The sequence below is a fragment of the Chelonia mydas genome, chromosome 2, assembly GCF_015237465.2.
Source record: "Chelonia mydas isolate rCheMyd1 chromosome 2, rCheMyd1.pri.v2, whole genome shotgun sequence".
In the NCBI taxonomy this organism is placed as follows: Eukaryota; Metazoa; Chordata; order Testudines; family Cheloniidae; genus Chelonia; species Chelonia mydas.
Genome location: NC_057850.1, coordinates 91061560 through 91080092, shown reverse-complemented (window position 1 = coordinate 91080092; position 18533 = coordinate 91061560).

The window sequence follows — 18533 nt, the reverse complement described above, 5'->3', positions numbered from 1 at the left end:
AAGAAGGGTTCTGCACCAGATGCTTAGCTCCTCCCACTGCTCTTCCTATGGTATGACTGACTTGGGCAAGGACCAGGCTTTGTCCATAATGCCTTCCAATCTGTACGATAAGTTAGGATCTACAACATACATTTTTGTTTGTTTCTGATATAGTCTGCAAAACTGCAAGGACACATAGGTAACATTTACTTCATCCCTTTCAGTTTACAGTTCCTGGTTTTGCCATGCCCCCATATCTTCCCCAAGACAATGAAATTAGCCTTTAAAATGCCTACATGTTAACTCTTAAATGGATACCTACGGGCAGGAGAAGGGGAGGAGAGGGGGTTCCTATTTCCTTCCTTAGTTTCCCAAGAAAATTTATAACAAAAGGATTTCCAGTGCACTTCAGTGATCTGTTGTGATTCTGCCTAAATATTTTGATCACAGTGACCTCCCTGTGTGTGCTCTTATGTTGCATGTTAGCACCAAAAAATAGAAAACTTTAAATACTCTCTCCCTAATTTAAATCTCTGCTTTATTTAACCAAAAAAACAAGAACAGATTTACAAGCAGATTCAATATCTATTTTATGCTAGAAATTTCATAAATGGGTAGCAAATATGTATAATACATAATGCAGGTGTCATGCTGTCTGGCATGGCTCACCACTGTGAATGCCTACCTCGGCAGACTGTCAGAAACAGGGCAGATACCCCCGAGCTGATGGTGTAGTCCTTAGTTACATTTCACCAAGCTAAGAATAAAGGTGAAATCTTGGATCACTATACAGTCTTACCATAGAGTCACAGACAGTCCCCTTAGACTCTCCAGCCTATCTTTCCACCCAGACAAACTAAATGTTGTGATAAAAGGTTACTTGAACTAAAAATCACACCATATCACGTTCTCTCAGTCCCAAAAGACCACTCATTTACCTCAGATCAGTTGGTATTACAGATCATATACCAAAAACAACACTGACAGCCAATTCTATAATAAAATAACTAACGATTTATTACCTAGGGGGGAAAGAATGAGAGTTATTGAGGGGTTAAAGCAGGTAAATTATATGTACAGTGTATGACAGTTTGGAACTCCAAATGCTGGCAATGATGTAAAAAACTGCTAGTTTCCCAAAAGTCTTTTCAGGGTACCCAGATTGTCTCCACTTTGCATCTGGTACACTTCCCTGTAATAGTCCAAACAGTTTAAAGATGAAGGATCTTTCTTTGAATCCCTTCTTATAGCCTCGTCTCACAGGAAACAAGCTGACAGTGTCTCTATTATGTGAGCTTTTGCTTTGATGACGGTGAGTGAGGAATCTGGTCCAGATCCCAGGTCATAGGTTTGAATTATGTTTAAAATGGACCAGATATGAACCCAGGCATTGTGCAAAGGTCAGACTGACACCCATATTTTGAACTCTCATTTTCAATAGTGTTTGGTTTCATTGGGGTTCTTGGCTCTGTCCATAATAGAGACATGGAATTTAGTTATGGAGCTAGAGTTGGGCACCATTCCATATATATATATATATATATATATATATATATATATATGGAATGGTACCCAATATATATATATATATATAAGTAACATGAAAAGTAAGTGCAATATTTCAACGTCTCTGTCTTAAATAGATACCTTCTTATTAGGAGCACCTCATCTGCCCAACCAGAACAAATCAAACTGTGATTTGCAAAACTGAGATTTATCTTGGTGACCTAACTAATTCTGACTGTGTTCCAACATGCTCCTCCATAATAGTAATTCTCTCTTCAGCTCCTCAGGCCCTCTGGCAATTTGAATCCTTTTGTCCCCAGTAAATCCTCATACCCAGTCTATGTGGTTACATGTGCACCATCTTGCCTATAACTTGCATACTGCTTTAATTCACCCTGTAATAACAGCACACTATTGAAAATGTAATCTAGAAAATAGAAATAGTTTGAATTTGTACTATTGTTCATTGCATGTGGAGTCTATCTGTAGAAAATTATAACATTTGTCCACTAAACTATGGCATCATCTAGTCTTTTCCAGTATATTTTACTATAGGCATGAAATCCATTAGTCAGAACGGTCTTACAGAAATGTTGTGAGAATTAATTAGAGAATGTTTATACAGTGTTTTGAAGATATTGGGCCAGATTCTCATCTACTTTCCTCTACTACAGTCAGCAGAGTAGTAGTGGTGGGGGCTGTATAAGGGTACTGTTTATGACTCCCTGATTGAGAGAAATGGTTTGTCCCAGCCGCAGTCAGAGCTAGAAACACTGAAGGGCTGCTCTAACCTAGACTCTAAAATAGGATAGGTGTAGTGGAGTGGTCTATAAAGTGGCTGAATCAGATTATTTATATATTGTCTTAGAACTTGTGCTGGCTAATTCATCAATCTGTAGCTATAGTCCTTATGGACAGCCGCTGTGTCCAGGAAAGCCCATCTTGAGACTCTACCTTCCTTCATAAGATATAATGAAATCTTAAAAAGAAAAGGAGTACTTGTGGCACCTTAGAGACTAACCAATTTATTTGAGCATGAGCTTTCGTGAGCTACAGCTCTCACGAAAGCTCATGCTCAAATAAATTGATTAGTCTCTAAGGTGCCACAAGTACTCCTTTTCTTTTTGCGAATACAGACTAACACGGCTGTTATTCTGAAACCTGCCAAAATGAAATCTTAGATTCTCTCTCAAGTTAAGAGTAATCTATTGGCAAGGAAAAGAAATTGTGAAGCACATTTAGTCAACCTTGAAAAATATTCAGTGTAATTAAGAACTTAGCTGACAAACTTTACTGTCAAATATTCTACCATTTTCTGAAGAATACTGCAACATACCTACAAACCACTTTTAATAGCCAGAGAAATATTTGACACAGCAAGACTTTTACAGTGCAAGGCAGATATCTTTCCCTTTTTCATGGCAAAATAGTCTTTCAAAAGTGCAATTAGATGGCAAAAGTATTTTTGTTATTTCTGACAACCAGGAAACCTATTCTGAAACCAGCAAAACAGTCATATCTCCTTCCCATCTAGCCTTGTATAGTGTAGTCCTACATTCTTTCAGCCCCGTGCACCCTGAAGGCATGTGAAATATCCAGGTAGAGTGACAGGGAATTAGAATGAAGTATGTTCAAAGGATCGGATATTCAGAGCAAAAAGGCAGCAAACTATGAAATCCTGGAGGCTTCCTCCACCTCTTGCTTTACAGATGTTTTGGGATCTACATTTCTAGATTTGGTAATCAGGCATCTACTTTCTTAAGATGTAAAAAATTCTTCCTCCCACATCATAAATCTTATTTTCTGTTCAACTATTAGGGCTTGTCTACATGTACAGCACTGCAGCAGTGCAGCTGTGCCACTGTAATGGTTAGTAAAGACACTACCTATGCCCACAGAAGACCTTCTCCTCTCAGCGTAGATACTCCACCTCCCTGAGAGATGGTAGCTATGTGGATGGGAGAAGCCCTCCCGTCAACTTATTGCTCTCAGAACTGGGGGTTAGGTGGTTACAAGTACATCGCTCAGGGTCGTGGATACTGACATAAGCCCTTGTCTACACAAGGAACTTATTTATTAGGACAGTAACTGAGATGCTGCTTACACTCTGAATAAGACAAAGGGACAAAATCAGTCCAGGTGCAAGCAGGCGCAATTCCATTCAAGATAGATTGACTTAGAATAGGGCTAAATCTAGCTCAGCATCTGCTCCTGCTTCAATTCAGATAAGACCGGATTTCAGCTGCAAATGACTGTCCAGTGTTTACATATCTCAGACTTTAATTTCCTGCACCAAGGACTGGGATAGAAATTGGCAGGAATGAAGTAGCCTAATTTTCTAGAAACTTTTCTAGTCTGAAAGCTCATATAGTAAAATGAAATATAGCTTACACCGAGTTATTTAATCTCTGCACTAAAGAGTTCTAAAAATTACTTCCCACATCCTTAGCTGGTATACATTATCATAGCTCAATTGATTGCAATTGCATGATTCAGTTGACAAAAACTGAGAATTCTGATCTCGGTTTCAGGACAGGATCTGACAAAACTTTTCAAAACAACATGAGAAAAAAGGGTGATTAACTCACAAGCCTCAATACTGTCCTCAAGTGCACATGTCCAATTCCTAGCTTACATATGGGACCTGACACTGTAGCAATTAGCTCATGTCATTTGCCCATTGACTTCATATTGGCTAATGGCCGCTATCAATAGCAAGCACTAGCTTGAGATGCATGCCTTTCCTGTTCAGAAAAATGTTAATGTGAACTCCAGAGGATGTTTCTGAACTCACCCTGGGGATTCCTGCCCTAGCTATCAGGATTGCTGTAGCAGAGAATGCACTGGCCATCAGCCCTATGGTTGTTCTTGTGTATGTTTGACTGCTATTTGCAATATGTCAGTGCCCAGAGGTTACAATAAGAAAGGTAGGTACTGTGCAAACAGATAGTAAAGGGCCATCCTGGCCCCCAAGAGTTTACAAAGTAGGTTGGCAGTAAATGCAACAAGCTGGTATAACAAATGGGAGAGGAACTAATGAGTCCCATACAGACAATGTTTACTGCCTTGAGTTATTTCTCCCACTCTCCCCCCCCCCCCCCCAAACACATACTTCCACAATATCCAAATTAAAAAAATGATATTAGAGCTGTTGGGAATTTTTTGATGAACCACTTTTTTCACTGGAAAATGCCAATTTGTTGAAACTGACATTTTTCACAGAAACTGATCTGTTTCAACAAAACTTGCCTCAAGTAGGTTTCTAGGGTGAGAGACAGAGACAGACCCACACAAGAAGAGCCAATAGCCCAGCGGCTAGGGTAGTGATGTGAGAGACCTATGTTCAAGTCCTTGCTCTGCTTGATTCAGAGCAAGGGTTTGAATGTAGTTCTCCACCGTCCCAGATGAGTGCCCTAACACCTGGGCCAATTAATATTTAATTACTTATACGAAGTAGAATAGCTCCAACAGGAGAGATCAAGAGAGACAATTTGTCACAAAATGGAATTCTTATTTTCTGGACAGCCCTAATAGTTAGTAATTCCTGATGGCCACCTGCCCAGTTGTCATCACTTGACAATTTACCATTGATCGTGTACCACTGCTGGTGGTAGAAGTGAGTCTTGAGGACCAGTGTGCAGGAGGACAAGGTTGCTGCTTTGATTTCTTTAAGGAAACCATCCCAGCCATGTGGTGTGGAGGAGAAGCCAATGTAAAGCTGCCTGTGGCAACAGTGGACAAGTGGGCAGTCAAGAATGGCATCATCTACTCCCCATCACTGCCTCTGCCAGAGATTTCCTGCTATTTAAAAAAAATATATTCTAAAGATCAAATAAACTATTAATTCCTTTCAAGCAGGATAGCTCAGATACCTATATTTAGCTATCCACTGTCCAGGTGACTAGTGTCCAGTAGCAAATCCTAAAGAATCTAAATAAATCCTTTTTCTTTTATCTGCAACATAGGTAACATAGTGACCTCCAGGGCAGGACTAGCCAAATTACCCATATGTAACCTGTGGTATGATCTCTTGGTCTTCATGCAGGAAACTAAAAGTTTCCACAAGCAGGTACTTTAGCATCTGCAGTGATTTCCTGCCCACTGGTACTAACTCTATAATCCTGGAAGTAGTTTTTTCCCTGTCAAACTCCAGCCTGATTTGACAGATCTAACCAATGGTGCTAAAAAGTTGAAAGCATGACAAAAGCTATCTTTTCTTTTTCCCCATGTATATTTCTTCATCGCTGATCTTCCGCTCCATTCTCTGCACACATAAATGATCAATTATATATTAAACATCTTTCTCTGTTCTTTAAGCTAAGCAGACTACAGCTGTTTTCTCTTTACTTACAAATGAGATGGTGATGCTGCGAGGCCTTAAAGTTGGATTAAGGGGAATGCATTTTTCTCAAACTCACAGGTGAATATCAGTTATTCTGAAAGAACCTTGTTAGGAAAAATTCCACAGAAGTAAGTGTAAATACAGATTTTACAGGTTAGAGAGAAATTAACAAATGATTGATAGTCATACATTTAAGTGAAGGACTTTTTTTTTTGGCTAAAACACAAACACATCAGTAAAAAACAGCTGTTACTTAAAGACTTGCATAGTAATCACATCATTTTCTTGGAAATATTTCTAAATTCCCAGGACAAGCCAGTCTCCTCCTTTCATAGGAGAAGACACCAATTATTACTATACCAGCTATCAGAGTGGTAGCTCTATTAGTCTGTATCAGCAAAAAGAATGAGGAGTACTTGTAGATATACCAATGTGACATATGCTATCATGTGCCAGCAATGCCCCTCTGCCATGTACATTGGCCAAACTGGACAGTCTCTAGGTAAAAGAATAGATGGACACAAATCAGATGTCAAGAATTATAACATTCAAAAACCAGTTGGAGAACACTTCAATCTCCCTGGTCACTCAATTACAGACCTAAAAGTCACAATATTACAACAAAAAAACTTCAGAAACAGACTCCAATGAGAGACTGGTGAATTGGAATTAATTTGCAAACTGGACACCATTAAATTCAGCTTGAATAAAGACGGAGAGTGGATGGGTCATTACACAAGGTAAAACTATTTCCCCATGCTTATTTCCCCCCCCCTCCCCGCCCCACACACATACACACACTGTTACTCACACCTTCTTGTCAACTGTTGGAAATGGGCCATCCTGATTATCACTACAAAAGGTTTTTTTCTCCTGCTGATAATAGCTCACCTTAATTGATCACTCTTGTTATAGTGTGTATGGCAACACTCATTTTTTCATGTTCTCTGTGTGTATATATATCTATATCTATCTATCTATATATATCTTCCTACTGTATTTTCCACTGCATGCATCTGATGAAGAGGGTTTTAGCCCACGAAAGCCTATGCTCAAATAAATTTGTTAGTCTCTAAGGTGCCACAAGTACTCCTAGTTCTTTATACAAGCTATGGTTCCCTTTTATAGTAATCCTTTTATTAGGCCTTCTCTACATAGGTAAGTGGGTTTTTTTGTTTGTGGTTTTCAAGGTTGAGTTTAAACTGATACTGCTGTTATATGGGTATAACCACAGACACATACACACGTGAGTGGACACTCTTATTTCAGATTAAGAGTGGCTTTTTTCAATTTAGTTTATGCCTCTTAGGAAGAGATTTAATCTAAATTGAATGTTATAGTGGCATAAGAGTGTCTACTTTGATGGGGTTATATTGGTAACTAGAACAGGTTGGGAATTTTCCAGCAGAGTAATTTTCTGATGGAAAATGCTAATTTGAAAAATCAAAATATCCAGGGGAAAGTTTCCATATTTGCTGAAAAATAAAACTGGTTTTGTGCTAGAAAGAGTGAAATGATGCTTGTTGGTTTCACCTTCTACCCACAAGGAGAAAAAATTCAAATACATGAAATTTTTCACTGAAATGCATTTCCATTTTCTACTTCTAACACTATCCCTGTTTCGCTGTATGAGCACTACTGGCAGAACTTTCCAATGGAGACTTCCCTCTAGCCTCTTTTTAGTCCATAACACATTAGACTAGAGTACATCATATCAAAAGAGAGAATGGGATTCCACAGGCAGGGAAAAAGCTTCATTAAGAAAAAAGCCAATTTTCTATGGAGATGCGGATTTGTTTTTCCTGCCTCTTTCCTCTGTTAGTAGTCTTATTGTCCTTATCAAATTAAGTTAGGTATAAAATTCATATCTAAAGAATGAAACTTTTAAAATTGTGTTGTGTACATTTAAATACCATTATAAATTTACATTCTTTGGCTTCTGTTATCTGTCTTCTTTGAGATGTTTAAAGAATCAAAGACGTAGCCGTCAGTAAAACTACAAAGGGGGGGAAATGACAAAAAGTCATTCTGTTAAATGTACTGCTAGAAAACAGCTGCCATGACTTTTGACAAGCCTTTAAGGTGTCAAAGATAAAAAAAATCACTTTTTTTAAAAAAAATTTGCATTACCACACTTGCAACACTGGGATTTTCATTATGGGGATATAGTTGCTTCCTGAGCAACCCCTCTCTTCTTCCAGTGTGTGTGTGTGTGTGTGTGTATATATATATATATATATATATATATATATATATATAAACAATGATGGGCTAACTATAGCGCTGGTAGCAATGCTCATAATCAGGCTGAATTGGCTCTTCTGTTCTAAAATGCAGTTTTCAGCATGGCTCAAAATTTAGAACAGTGCAAGTAAGTCCCTACATGTTTTTGGCTCATATCCAAGCCCTTTCAGGACTGGTTCACTCATTTTATAATGCCAAATAGAACTGTCCTTTTCCTTTTCATGTAATAATCATCCGGGGGATGTTTTAAGTATATAAATGAAAGTAAATGTCAAGGCCTGATTTTTGTTGGCAGGGACTTATTAGTCTATTGACTTATTAAGATGAGATAGCAGGCCTAAGTATATCTTACCTATTTGCCTTCCCATGGGTGCCCTTAAATAACCAGCCTAGCTAAAGTGGATACAGGAGTGTAACCCTAAGAGCACCCCTAAGAGCCACTCCCAGATGGCAAGGGGACCTCTGTGGTCAGATGCTGGCTACGTATGTGTTTATTCAGTGTGTTGTCCCAGCATGGTGGGACAGTTAAACCACTCAGTTAAAGGAAGCAGTTAAACCACTCAATAAATCCACAGACCCATTTTTCAGCGAAGGTACATGGCCTAGTTTATTGTCGATGAAGCACGGCAATAGCACCTGGCAGACTCTACAAGGGTACTAAGACATGTATGCTTGTGACAATGGACGCAGCTCAGTCAGTGCTGGGGCTTTCCACTGCTCCCTCGGCTGGCCAAAGACACTCCCTCTGAGATACGTATTTATACACCAATACAAACAAGTTGCATATTACATCTGACATATCAGCGTGCCACCCTCTGACATATCAGGGTGCCACCCATTGCCTTGTACTTGTTGGTTTGATCAAAACATCTCTATCCATCATGCTGTCATTCTGACCTTATCTTTAGGATGGGTCAGTGTGTTCCTGTTATCTTTGGGAATGTGCTGGTATTGAGGTATTCTGGTACCACCCTCTTGGAATGTGCTTGCGTGAGTACTCCGTGCCTAGCACCTCTTAGGAATATGTATTTTTTCAATATCAGCCGTGTGCTTGCCAAATTCTTGCTCACAACCTGCCTCTTGCTCACAATTTGACTTTGCTTCATACTGGCAAAGTTTTGACCACTACTTTAGTTCAGGCCTCAGACCGGGCCTCTGATACAAGGGCTTATGTCTCAGGCTCTCTTCCTACTATTACCTCTGCTATGTTACAGTAAAACTCAAGTGGCCTTACCAGCTCAATACACATAAACACACATAGTGGTGTCATTTTGTTTACTTTAAATGGGTCTTGTAATATATCATCTGAAAACTAACAATATGCGGTCATTAATAACTCTGAAATGTATGTAACAATGTGTGTGAAATTATGGCTACTCTCTGATATTATGTTTTGGAGACTGTAAACACACAAAGAGTCAAAATATTTTTTTTCCAAAGGAAAACACCTCTTGGGCTCAATTGCAAATCAAGCCAAGTGTAGCCAAGAGCAAGGAGATGGTTTTTGCATTGGGAATCGCAGAAAAATTATTTGCATGAAGAATAACAGGAGACTGAAAAAATTAACATGATGTTGGCTCATTGATGGACACAGAAAGTTGAGCCCCCACTAGGGCATTCCTGACTTTGGCTTTCATTTTAGTCACTGCTTCAAAAAGTAACATGAGTAATCAAAGAGGTGAAGTATCTTAAAGCTTCAAAATGCTCACTGCTGTGTTCACAGGTACCCATGGGTCACAAATTGGACTTGGTCCATCCTTGGTAATAGTTCCTTTCAGTTTCACTGTGTGAGGTATTATTGATGCTACAAAGAAGGAGCTTTGATGAATATACCAAAAAAACCAGTAAATCAATAGTTCTCTTGCAAAAGGCTACCTGGAAAAATAGACTATAGAGAATCAATTGTCCCTTAGTGCTGTTAGCTTTCTGGTTATCATCCTTCAAAAATGTGACAATAGGCAGTAGCAGCAACTGTTTCTGAACTTCACCTGCAAGGTAACTAGTACTCATTTGGACTTGTGTGTGTGTTGAATATTTGATGGAAAAGTGCAATGACAAAAAAGATGAGCAGTCCTGCTTTGCATGCCAGCCTATGCACCTGATAATAAGCAGTAAGAATATAAATAGTGAAACAATAGGGAACCTTGTTAATCAACTTTAGAAATATTACTGTGTTGTTTCCCCTCTGTGTTTGAGAGGATGTGAATCTGTTAAGCTCTTAGCCTGAGGGCATGGCTCTTAAGCTCAAGATGTAAAGATTTCTGGTTTTAGCTCTGGAGGTTCCTAGGTTCAAACCCTAGTGTTTGACAAGATGGCAGCAATCACTCTGATGTCATCGTATAAAGCACAAAATTTGGCTTAATCTTACTTTCCAAATGGGAAATATCAGGGAATATAACCATGTGAACTACTACTGCATGGTAGGAAAAATAGTACGAGCTGTGGAATTATAAGGATTTGTCCACAACTATAAATCTGCCAAGGCCCAAGTACAGGATGCAATGTGCGACAAAAGATTCAAAAAGAGGGACACACAAAAATATATTAATGTAAGAAACTTAAAATGCTGTGAGATTAATTCCTTAATGTAAAAAATGTCTTCTATAACCTCAGTTTCATAATTCTTTATAAACCTGCTGTCTACTAAAAAGGATTTGCACACTGTATTATGATAGACCAAGGCCAGTTGCGTACAGCAGAGTAGTCCTATTGGGATCCAGGAAGTGGGCGGACAAAGCTAGCCCACCGCTAAAGGATCCCCCCCGCAGCCTAAGGGGGAGATCCACAGGACCTGGAGGCCAAAAAATTACAGGGGACAACTAATGAAAAACAGGGACGGGAGTGCGGTCAAAGGGTCAAAAGAAGGGAACCGGACGGGGACACCGAGCAGAGAACCCCGGACAGCGACCACCTCTCCTCAAAGGCATCAAGGGAGTCGGTGGACGCCGCCCAGAGGAACTCTGCCCGGAGGCGTGAACGGACCGTACAGCAGAGTAGTCCTATTGGGATCCAGGAAGTGGGCGGGCAAAGCTCGCCCACCGCTAAAGGATCCCCCCCCAGCCTAAGGGGGAGATCCACAGGACCTGGAGGCCAAAAAATTACGGGGGACAACTAATGAAAAACAGGGACGGGAGTGCGGTCAAAGGGTCAAAAGAAGGGAACCGGACGGGGAAACCGAGCAGAGAACCCCAGACAGCGCCCACCGCTCCTCAAAGGCGTCAAGGGAGTCGGTGGACGCCGCCCAGAGGAACTCTGCCCGGAGGCGTGAACGGACCGTACAGCAGAGTAGTCCTATTGGGATCCAGGAAGTGGGCGGGCAAAGCTCGCCCACCGCTAAAGGATCCCCCCCGCAGCCTAAGGGGGAGATCCACAGGACCTGGAGGCCAAAAAATTACGGGGGACAACTAATGAAAAACAGGGATGGGAGTGCGGTCAAAAGAAGAGAACCGGACGGGGACACAGAGCAGAGAACCCCAGACAGCGCCCACCGCTCCTCAAAGGCGTCAAGGGAGTCGGTGGACCCCGCCCAGAGGAACTCTGCCCGGAGGCGTGAACGGACCGTACAGCAGAGTAATCCTATTGGGATCCAGGAAGTGGGCGGGCAAAGCTCGCCCACCGCTAAAGGATCCCCCCCCCAGCCTAAGGGGGAGATCCACAGGACCTGGAGGCCAAAAAATTACGGGGGACAACTAATGAAAAACAGGGACGGGAGTGCGGTCAAAGGGTCAAAAGAAGGGAACCGGACGGGGACACCGAGCAGAGAACCCCAGACAGCACCCACCGCTCCTCAAAGGCATCAAGGGAGTCGGTGGACGCCGCCCAGAGGAACTCTGCCCGGAGGCGTGAATGGACCGTACAGCAGAGTAATAGAAGGCAGATATACTGGCCACTGGATAAGCAGTTTTCGGTTCCCTGACTGACCAGAGAAGGGGCTACTCCAGGCTAGGGTGGACACATGACTCCAATTAGCCTGCAAAGAGTCAGTTGAAGCCGTTAAGCAAATGCAAACACCTGACTCTAATTAAGGCCACTCTGATACTATAAAAGGGCTCACTCCGGTCAGGCTGAGGAAAGCCAGAGAGCCAGAGGAGAGGAAGTACAGCTGAAGGGCTGGGTAATGAAGACACTCTCAAGCCACTGGAAAGGGAGCCCTAAGGTAAGGGTGATGAAGGCGTTAAGAGAGAGAAGCGGGAGAGCTGTGGGGAAGTGGCCCAGGGAAATGTAGCAACTCTGGCAGTGAAAGGTCGGCTGCCAACAGCTGCTGCCATTAGGTTCCTTGGCCAGTACCCAGATTACAGGGTGGGCCCAGGTTCCCCCCAACCCGACACTACAGAAACACCTCCTGGGAAGGGAAGACAGGCCCCTGTCAGGACAGGAGGCTAAACTGTTCTGGAATAAGCCTGTAGGGACAACAGAGACTGTGGGAGTTCTCTCACCAGCCTCCTTGCTGGCGTATGATGAAAACAGCTCAGTAGACTGTAACCCTGGCCCTAGAGAGAGAAGGGCTACATGGAGGGTCGCAGTGAGCCTCTGAAGCTAGCATAAACCACGTGGAAGTGCGGGACCCACGGGGACAAGGTCAGAGCTCTGCCACAGTATGTACACCAGTGGCTAAAATCTAAGAGTAAACAAGATCATTGCTGAGATTCCCTCCAAGACCTCTTTCCACTCTGCTTCCCAAGAGCTCAGTTTGACTCCAGCCTTCCTCACCCACATATCTTTATTTGGCATGCAGTGCTATGCTGAGTTGATCATGCAGGAGGGATGGATGCAGGGCACATAGCAGCTCCACATTTACACATAAACCTTCACTCTTATTTATATATATAACGCATTTCATTGCATTTACAATACATTGCATCACACATTTTTGGATTGGCTTGGTTACTTTGCAGGAGCCAATCTCCATGCAGCATGTGCTGTCCATGCACTGACCCTGGTTTGACTTCCTCTTTACTTCATCTCTACATTCCTAACTTCCTTTGTTATCTAGTTCATAGTAAATAATTCTTTGCATGCTCTCCCTTTTACCTTAGTTGTCTCAGCTGACTGACCTATTATCTTATTTAGCACAAATGTTCTGTTTTCAGCCTCATGATTCATTTTCTTCCCAAATACAATCTCCCAAAAATGAGGCCTCCCTCCATGTGTTAATTACTCATATCAGGCCAGGCCTCAGCTATAGTTATATTCCACTCAAGACTGAATATAATAGGGGTTTTAAGGCACTGAACCTGTGTAACGAAGTGGCCTTTGGCAGGGCATTACTGAGAGTATCAATTCAGGACAGATTGCTTAGAGCAGGGCAGTCACAGCCCAAGGCTGGGGGTCCTTGCTACTAAGGCACACCAAACCAGCCAAACAGAGGGGACTTTGGGTTTCACACCACTGCTAACCAGAAGTCATACAAGCAATTCCTTCAGACACTCCAGTTTCCCAGTATCACCACCAGCACCACCCCTTATGGGGATGAATGGTTATGAAAACCAATACCCCAGTAAAAGAAAAAAGGTTCTCCTGATCCCAAAAGACCAAGCCCCAGACCCAGGTCAATATACCAATTAGATCTTACCCACAAATCACGCTGTTGCCAATCCTTTCGAATCTAAAATCTAAAGGTTTATTCATAAAAAGAAAAAATATAGATGAGACTTAAAATTGGTTAAATGTAATTAAATACATACAACAATTCTGAAGTTCTTAGTTCAGGCTTGTTTCAGGCTTGATGGAATTTAAACTAATCAAGTCTCTGGAGTACAAACATCCCATCTTGGATGGGTCGTTCAGTCCTTTGTTCAGAGCTTAAATTTCAAGCACAGTTCCTCCAGATGTCAGAAGCAGGACTGAAAACAAAATGGAGGGGTTTACAGGGCCTTTTATATCCTCTGCCGTATGGAAGTACACCCCTTTGTTCTTACTGTGGAAAACCACAGCAGTAAGATGGAGGGTGGAGTTTGGAGTCACATGGGCAAGTCACATGTCCATGCATGACTCAGTTCTTTACAGGTAGAGAATTGCTCACATGCTACCTTGAACATTCCCAGGAAGGCTCCTCAGTTGTGGATTGGAGTCTCCCAAGGTCCACTGTCAGTTAAGTGTTTCTTGATTGGGCACTTAATCTGAAAATTACTTTCTCAAGAAGCTGACCAAGTGCTTCACTAATGCTACTTAGAATCAAACACATTGAGATACAAGTACACAACCAATATTCATAAATTCAAATACAAAAAGGATACACACATACAGACAGCATAAACAGCAAATTACAACCTTTTCATAGACACCTTACTTGACCTCCTTTGTACAAGATTTGGTGCAACTATAGGACCTTGGTTGCAACAATGATTATACAGTCACAGTTCATGTCAATAATGTCACAACCTGTATTTATATCTGTATGCTAAGGAGAAGACAGAATTTACTCCAAAATGTAGCAAAGTGTTCTAACTGCCCATTGTACTCCCACTAACCTCTCCTTGCCATCCAAAGGCACCCTTTCCTTTTCCTACTGTAAAAGAGATTCAAAAATGGAACAATACTTTCTACTGGCCAATCCATTAATGAGGTTTCTAGGCCCAAGGTTTCTGTTATTAGATGTTCTGACTATAAAGGAGAAAAGCCATCACCAATCTGAAATGGAAAATGTTCAAAATCAAATGGGCATTAGTATATTCTCTCTGATTGTGCCACAAAAAGCAAAGATCATTCTGTGCTTAAATTATTTGATAAGGATTGGCCCTGCAGCAAGGCGATGTGAAGAGATTATCTGGGATTTGCTTTGTGATGGAAGTTTGTTGAATGAATAGGTTATTGAATAATTCACAGTAGCAGTAGTATTTAGCACTAATAATGGATTTAGAGCCTGAATTACTTAGCCCTGGTCTACACTACGAGTTTCGGTCAGATTTAGCAGTGTTAGATTGGTTTAGCCCTGTACCCATCCACACTACAAAGCCATTTTTTCTGACTTTAAGGGCTCTTAAAACTGGTTTCTGTACTCCTCCCCAATGAGTGGATTAGCACTGAAATCGATCTTGCTGGGTCCAATTTGGGGAGTAGACGCAATTTGACGGTATTGGCCTCCGAGAGCTATCCCAGAGTGCTCCATTGTGACCACTCTGGACAGCACTCTCAACTCAGATGCACTGGCCAGGTAGATAGGAAAAGGCCCGGGAACTTTTGAATTTCATTTCCTCTTTGGCCAGCATGGCGAGCTGATCAGCACAGGTGACCATGCAGTCCCAGAACTGCAAAAGAGCTCCAACGTGGACTGAACAGGACGTACTGGATCTGATCGCTGTATAGGGAGACGAATCCGTGCTAACAGAGCTCCATTCAAAAAGACGAAATGCCAAAATATTTGAAAAAAATCTCCAAGGGCATGAAGGACAGAGCTCAGGCAAGCCTACCAAAGAACCAGAGAGGCAAACGGTTGCTCTGGGTCAGAGCCCCAGACATGCCGCTTCTATGATGAACTGCATGCCATTCCAGGTGGTGCCCGTACAACTACCCCAGCCCTGTGCGTGGACTCCATCAATGGACTCTCACACAACCGGGATTTTGGGGACGAGGAAGATGAGGAGGAGGTTGAAGTACAGCAAGCAAGCGGAGAAACTGTTTTCTCCCACAGCCAGGAACTGTTTTTCACCCTGGATCTAGTACCCTCCCAAGCCACTGAAGGCGGGCTCCCGGACCTAGAAGGTGGAGAAGGGACCTCTGGTGAGTGTACCTTTGTAAATATAATACACGGTTTAAAAGCAAGCATGTTTAATGATTAATTTTCCCTGATGTCTTGGGATGCATTCACGGCCAGTACAGCTACTGGAAAAGTCTGTTAACATGTATGGGGATGGAGTGGAAATCCTCCAGGGACATCTCAGTGAAGCTCTCTTGGATGTACTCCCAAAGCCTTTGCAAAAGGCTTCTGGGGAGGGCAGCCTTATTCCATCCTCCATGGCAGGACACTTTACCATGACAGGCCAGCAGCACATAGTCTGGAATCATTGCATAACAAAACATGGCAGCGTATGGTCCCGGTGTTTGCTGGCATTCAAGCAACATCCGTTCTTTATCTTGCTGTGTTATCCTCAGGAGAGTGATATCATTCATGGTCACCTGGTTGATATAGGGGAATTTTATTAAGGGGACATTCAGAGGTGGCTGTTCCTGCTCGGCTGTTTGCCTGTGGCTGAACAGAAATAATCCCCGCTGTTAGCCACGCGTTGGGGGGAGGGGTGATGAATTAATAAAGAATGCATTGATTTGAAACAACAATGACTTTATTGCCTCTGCAAGTGGTGATCAAAAGGGGGAGGGGAGGACAGTTGGCTTACAGGGAAGTAGAGTGAACCAAGGGGGCGGGTGTTCATCTACGAGAAACAAACAGAACTGTCACACCGTAGCCTGGCCAGTCATTAAACTGGTTTTCAAAGCTTCTCTGATGCGCAGCATGCCCTGCTGTGCTCTTCTAACTGCCCTGGTTGTGCATAATCAGCGGCCACATGATTTGCCTCAACCTCCCATCCCGCCATAAACATCTCCCCCTTACTCTCACAGATATTGTGGAGCACAAAGCAATCAGTAATAACGATGGGAATATTGGTTTGGCTGAGGTCTAACTGAGTCAGTAAACTGTGCCAGTGAGCTTTTTAATGTCCAAATGCACATTCTACCACCATTCTGCACTTGCTCAGCTCCTTACTACAGTCCAGGGTGCCTGTGTATGGCTTCATGAGCCATGGCATTAAGGGGTAGGCTGGTTCTACCAAGGATAACTAAAGGCATTTCAACATCCCCAACGGTTATTTTCTGGCCTGGAAAGTAAGTTCCTTGCTGCAGCCATTCCCACAGACCAGAGTTCCTGAAGATGCGAGTGTCATGTACCTTTCCTGGCCATCCCACGTTGATGTTGTGATCCACCAGTGCTTGCAGCACCATTGAAAATATCCCTTTCAGTTTATGTACTAGCTGCCTTGATGGTCTGGGTTCCAAGATAGGGATGTGCGTTCCGTCTATAGCCCCACCACAGTTAGGGAATCCCATTGCAGCAAAGCCATCCACTATGACCTGCACATCTCCCAGAGTCACTCCCCTTGATAGCAGCAGGTCAGTGATCGCGTTGGCTACGTGGATCACAGCAGCCACTACTCCAGTAGATTTGCCCACTCCAAATTGATTCCCGACTGACCGGTAGCTGTCTGGCATTGCAAGCTTCCAGAGGGCTATCGCCACTCACTTGTGAACTGTGAAGGCTGCTCTCATCTTGGTATTCTGGTGCTTCAGGGCAGGGGAAAGCAAATCACAAAGTTCCATGAAAGTGCCCTTACACATGAGAAAGTTTCGGAGCCACTGGGAATCGTCCCAGACCTGCAACACTATGTGGTCCCACCAGTCTGTGCTTGTTTCCCGGGCCCAGAATCAGCATTCCACGGCGTGAGCCTGCCCTATTGCCACCAGGATGGCCAAATTGCCAGGGTCCGTACTTTGAGAGAACTCTGTGTCCATGTCCTCATCACTCTCTCAGCGTGCTGCTGTTGCCTACTCGCCTGCTTTTGCAGGTTCTGGTTCTGCATATAGTGCTGGATAATGAGCTTGGTGTTTAGAGTGGTCACAACTGTGGGGGTGATCTGAGCGGGCTCCATGCTTGCCATGGTAGGTCATGAGCAGGAGAGCAGAGTGGCAGCGGAAGTGGCAGGTGGATGATGATGCTGACAGCAATATGGCGCCCTCACAGAAAAAGGCGCAAAATGATTGTCGGCCATTGCTTTCACAGAGGGAGAGGGGAAGCAAGGGGTAGGTTGACAGCAGACGGTGCAGTACAGATGGTGTCATCTCCTGGGTCCTTCTGGTTGGGAAAGCAGCCTGAGGCATAATGGCCCCCTCAAGGATTGAACTCACAATGCTGGGTTTAGCAGGTATTAATGCTCAAACCCCTGAGCTATCCCTCTGTCAATATTCCAGGTGGGACTGAATCTCCATTAGACAAAACTTAAAGAAGAGAATGACCTGAGTCACTCCCATTTATGTCCAGGCACCCCTGACACACCTCTGACACACCAAGGTCTGCTAGGAGAACCCATGTCTACCCAGGCATCACGAATGACCTCACCGAGGCTGGCTGGAGCACCCAGGAGACTATAAGGATGGCTACCAGTCATACTGCAGCATCTGCTGACACAAGGCAATGAGCTGCTTCTGTGTAGCAATGCAGTCACATGTCTGCCAGCACCCAGGAGACATATGGTGACTGTGAGCTGAGCGGGCTCCATGCTTTCCATGGCATGGCCTCTGCATGGGTAACCCAGGAAAAAAGGCTCAAAATGACTGTCTGCCATTACTTTCATGGAGGGAGGGAGGGATGGGGGGCCTGACAACATGTACCCAGAACCACCCGCGACAATGTTTTTTGCCCAATCAGGCATTGGGATCTCAACCCAGAATTTCAATAAGCAGTGGAGACTGC